At 44.8% G+C, this 2,939-nt stretch overlaps 1 protein-coding gene across 5 annotated transcripts in view; it reads right to left on the bottom strand.

The window, feature by feature from the left end:
- Katna1 (katanin catalytic subunit A1) overlaps positions 1 to 2,302 on the bottom strand; it is a 52,482-nt gene extending 50,180 nt beyond the window's left edge. Inside the window, exon 1 of one of the 5 annotated variants that reach the window (XM_004645475.3) lies at positions 2,037 to 2,302. The gene's annotated coding sequence lies outside the window, so the exon portion shown is untranslated. Of the gene's footprint in view, positions 1 to 2,032 lie in introns of all 5 variants that reach the window. The other 4 variants (XM_023705781.1, XM_023705782.1, XM_023705780.1 and 1 more) reach the window with 4 other exon arrangements.
- Between the last annotated feature and the right edge of the window lie 637 nt (positions 2,303 to 2,939).

The raw sequence follows: 2,939 nt of genomic DNA, 5'->3' as shown, positions 1-2,939 counted from the left end.
CACACACACACAACACCAATTTTAGAAGCCTGAAAATGTTTTTAAAATATTTATCTGCAAAATTTCTTAATACAAAAGCAGATCATAAAACCCCAAATATGCATGTTCCTGAAGGTGGCTGAGCACACCATGTGTGTAATGTTAAAAGTTATAACAGGTTGGAAATGTTCAGAATGTTCCAGTATAGGGCAGGAAAGCAACTATACACCAATGTACACTCACTGATGATTATGAATAAGCACAGTAAATCAAGTGACCAATAAAGCATGATATACATTTTTCTTACATTTATAATCATCATGATTCTTGAGCACAAGAAAGTTACCACTTAGAAAAGCATCAAAAGAAATCTGCCAGGGCTGGGGATGTAGCTTAGTGGCCCAGCACTGGCCTGGAAATCAGGAGGTTCTAAGTTCTATTCCCGAACAACAACAACAAAATCTGCCAGAAAAAGTTAAAAGCACATTGTATTATGTATTTGGCAAATTTTCAACTTAACCTGAACAAACAGAGTTAAGAGTATCACAACTAAAATATAATTTAAAAGTTTTATTCAAGTTGGGGATATAAGCTCAGCGGCACAGCACCTGCCTGGCAAGCACAAGGCTCTTGGCTCAATTCCCGGTAACAAAAAAAGATCATACTGAAGCTCTATCAATAAATACAGTACCTGGCCAGGGAGACAGCTCAGTAGAGTAAGGGCTTGTTCAATCCCAGGTACCACAAAAAAATAAATAAATAAATAAATAAATGGAAAATAAATAAACACAGCACCACGAGCAAAATCTGTTTAGCATGTTATCAACACCGATCATATTTGAGAACACTATCTTTGTAAACAGCCAAACAGTTAAAAAACACAATCCTCAAACCATTGTTTCTGTACATAGCAATTCATCAAAGTTAATACAGTGAATTCCACAAGATTGTCTCATCCTCAATATTTGTCACATTTGTAGTATCAGTTTCAAGACAATACTGAATCCCTTGTAACTCCATAACATGTTCAGTAATAAATATATTAAATATAAATGCTTCTTGAGTAACAACATAAAGAAGCTCTAGAGATTTGCAGTTTAGGAACGTTGAAAGTTGATCAGCACTGCACAATAAAAGCCACTAGCTGATAATGTCAATACAAGGCAAAGCCTTTTGCTCCTACTGTTTCTCGGTACAAGCCTAATTACAAAAATTACCTTCTTCAGAGAAAAAAGTAGGGCTGTATGCTGATACATTTATGCCTATAGAAACAGTACAAGAATGTATCTTGACACTTGCTAAGGTGACTATCATTCTGACTTTGTGACTATGAAGCAAAGATCTATCCTAACACTCTAGAACATCAACAATCTTTTCAGTAGTACCTAAAAGTTTGATTTCAAAGAGGAAGTCAGAAATGAGTGCTTTTAAGAGAAAAGGGAGCATCTCCGTTAAAGTTACTAACGGGTACAAAACTAGCACTTCTAAGTTAAAAGAGAACTGTTTTGATTCAGTAACCGCTTAAGGAGCTTCCCTATACAATATATACTGTATTAAGCAAATGTTTCCAGAGATAAATTTTTTAAACGATACCAACAAAACAAAAAAGTAGATAAACTCCCTGAGGACTTTGGGCTCTAGGATAACCAAAGTAAGAAGCAACATCCTCAACAGTATCACATCAACAAAACAAACTAGCTACATTAAAATGTCAAAAGTTTTCGGGATTTTCCGGTGAGGATTTGGGGTGCTGAGGAGGTGGGCACGGAGAGGACCAGTAAAAAGAGAACTAAAAACATGTTCTCTCGCCCGGTGACATCTCTAACGACAAGGGCCTAGAGCCCGGCTGAACAGGAGCCCCAGACTAGTTTCGGGCTGCGCAAGATTCCTCGGGTAGGGGGGCTGTCACCTGAGCCACAGGTGTCAGCGACAAGAGCAAGGGACTAACACCTCGGGGGCCAGCAGGCCTGCGCACCACGCGCACTGGCCTTTCAGCGCAGACCCCGTTTCCCTCGGCCGCCGAGCCGCGGCGTCGGGATCCCAGAGCGCTCACTTACCGCACCCGAGGCGCCTCGGGAAACCGTCCTCCGCCGGGCGGAGCGGAAGGGCCCAGCGGGGCTCCCGGCGGCCAGGAAGGAGGCCGGCACAGCCTGCAGCCCCCGCCCTCACTCACGGATCCGGCACCGCCGAGTTCAACCGGCAGCAGGCCCCGGAGCCGCTTGTGCTCCCAAGAACTTGAAGGCAACGGCGCCAGGGCCACTTCCGGGGCCGGGCTAGCCTGGCCGACCGCGGCACACGCGGGGCGACGCCCCGGGAGCGAGGACGCCGGCCGACGTGCGTGCGCCGGGGCGGGAGCGCGGGGGGCGTGGCCAGCCCGGGCGCGCCTGCGCAAACTGTGCCGCTCGCACAGCTGGTAGCTACGGTGAAAGGAGGCAAATAATGATTTTAGCACTACCTACTTCTGTTCTTGTGTCAACCACTTGCCCAATTTTCCCCCCATTTGGTTTTCACCAGACGCCTCAGAGGTTACAGTGAGAGTGTCTGTTGTGCAAGTGAGCTTCAAGGGCCAAGCAATTCATTTATGACAAATCCTGCTTCAGAATTTAGAATCAGAAGGGTCAGGGAGATGGCTCAGAGGAATAAGTGCTTCCCTGGCAAGCACAAGGGCCTGAGTTCAATCCCCGGTTCCGCCACAGAAAAAAAAAAAAAAGAATTTAGACTCAGAGTTCCTAGGCTGTGGCCTGTCAAGGCAGAGCAGTAATAAAAGGGTGAATATAGAGCCTAGGATAAGATGCTGTTGGCAAGTGAGTTCCTTTCCTCTCTTCTTCCCCTCCCTTCCTCGAACTCGGAATTTTCCTGACTCAGTCTTCCAAGTATTAAGATTACAGGAGAGGGCCATGAGGCCAAGCTCAGAATATTCTTTTCTTGTCACCCTTTTTTTTTTTTTTTTTTTTTTTTTT

Source organism: Octodon degus, unplaced genomic scaffold (assembly GCF_000260255.1).
Source record: "Octodon degus isolate 3935 unplaced genomic scaffold, OctDeg1.0 scaffold00229, whole genome shotgun sequence".
NCBI classification, from domain to species: domain Eukaryota; kingdom Metazoa; phylum Chordata; class Mammalia; order Rodentia; family Octodontidae; genus Octodon; species Octodon degus.
Note: the sequence above shows the minus strand (reverse complement) of the source record. Positions and strands in the feature narration are given on the sequence as shown.